This window comes from Rattus norvegicus, chromosome 7 (genome assembly GCF_036323735.1).
Source record: "Rattus norvegicus strain BN/NHsdMcwi chromosome 7, GRCr8, whole genome shotgun sequence".
NCBI lineage: Eukaryota > Metazoa > Chordata > Mammalia > Rodentia > Muridae > Rattus > Rattus norvegicus.
Window position 1 is genome coordinate 122,362,609 of NC_086025.1, and position 2,067 is coordinate 122,364,675.

The following is a 2,067-nucleotide window of genomic DNA, read 5'->3' on the forward strand; positions in this document are numbered from 1 at the left end:
CCAGTGCTTGACAATTGTGTTCCTTTCTTACGTGCCTCGTGTACAGTCACGTGGGCAGGGCCCTGTCTAACTACTGTGTCCCTGGTGTTCAGGGTAGCACCCAGCTGGGAAGGTGCTATAAACATTTGTTAAATGTCCAGCATTATGTGTGACAGACATTGTTGTACATGCCTTACAGGGAAATCAGTGCTTGTGGGTGACGGGATGGGTGGTGGGGATGGGGCTGGGGGAAGGCAGGGAGGACACCGGGTAAGGGAAGGGACGAGGCAGGGGTGTTACCACACAGCACATGCAGATGAAGTACTGTACACCAATTCTAGCCCAAATCTGCCCTGTAGTGGCCGTTTCTCTACAGAATAGGTCCCTATATCAATAATCAAGGATGGACAACAAAGCCACTCAGTACTTAAGGGCCAAGAACTTAACGCTCTACCTAGAGGTGGAGTCTCGGTGTGGGGTTGGAAAGATGGTTCAGCCATTTAGAGTATTTTTGCAGCCGGCTGCTGGTGGTGCAGGTCTTTAATGCCAGCAATTGAGTTTGAGGCCGCCCTGGTCTACAGAGGGAGTCTCAGTACAGCCGAAACTACACAGAGAAATACCGTCTTAAAAGAAAACAAGGGGTTGGGGATTTAGCTCGGTGGTAGAGCACTTGCCTAGCAAGCACAAGGCCCTGGGTTCGGTCCCCAGCTCTGAAAAAAAGAAAAGAAAAAAAAAAAAAAAAAGAAAGAAAACAAAACAAAACCAACAGCAAAACAGAACCAATAACAAAACAAAACAAAGCTCCCCAAAACCTAACAAAAAAAAACATACCCCTAAAACAAAAAAACAACAAATCAAAGCATTATAGCTTACAGAGGACCTGGTTTTGGCTCCCAGCACAACCAATTTTGAGTTCAGTTCCAAGGGCACCTTACTCCATGGTATGCATACAGACATACAGGCAAAATACTCATAAATACAAAAAATAAACAAATATACCTTAAGAAAAATAAAACCTAAATCTAGTTGGGAAGAGGTCAATACCAACCCTACTAAGTCTAGTCCAAACCACCGTGTCTCACCCTGGGGATCAAACTCGGGTCCTCCTGCTTGAAAGGCAAACACTTTACTACCTCTCTAGCCTCTGTGTGTGTGTGTGTGTGTGTGTGTGTGTGTGTGTGTGTGTGTGTGTGTGTTTGTTTGCACACACATGCAAGTATGTTTACAATGTCACACGAGGACGTTGGTTCTCCTGCTTTGTCACTCTCTGCCTTATGTCCTTGTGACAGGGTATGTCAACGAAATTGAAGCCCACTGCTTCTACAAGACTGGTTTGCCAGTGAATGCCTCTGGTTTGCCTCTCTCCGCTCTCCAACACTAGGGTTACAAACCCATGTGCCAGTGCCTGACTTTTACGGGAGTGCCAGAGATTTGAACACAGATCCTCATGCTTGTGTTGCAAAGGCTCTTCCTCCATGAGCCATTGCCCCAACCCCAGATTCATCTTTATTCAGAGGCCACAGATGTACTGTTTGGGTCATGCCAGCAGAGGACTGAAATGGTTAAGTGAAATTCTAACCGTTGGAGGCAGGATGGAGATAGAATAGGCTGCAGAATGATGGGAGAGAAAACAAAGGAGGTGTGACAGAGGAGGGAAGTGTGGAGTCAAAACCCAAGACAATTTGATTGGGGCCTGGTGGGGTGGGGGGAGTGAGGGAAAGAGAAATAGGCAGTGGCTGGAAGGTATGAGGACAGGAGACAGGTGATGAATACAGATGTAGATACTCACAGCCAACCATCAGACTGAGCCTAGGGAACCCAATGGAGGAATTAGGGGAAGGAGTTGAAGGGGATTGCAACTCCATAAGAAGAACAACAATATCAGCTAACCGGACTCCCCAGAACTCCCAGGGACTAAACTACCAAGTAAAGAGTATACATGGAGGGAGCCATGACTCTAGCTACACATGTAACAGATGATTGCCTTGTCTGGCGTCAATGGGAAAAGAGGCCCTTGGTCCTGTGGAGGCTTGATGCCCCAGCATAGGAGGATGCTAGAGCAGTGAGGTGGGAATGGGTGAGTGGGGT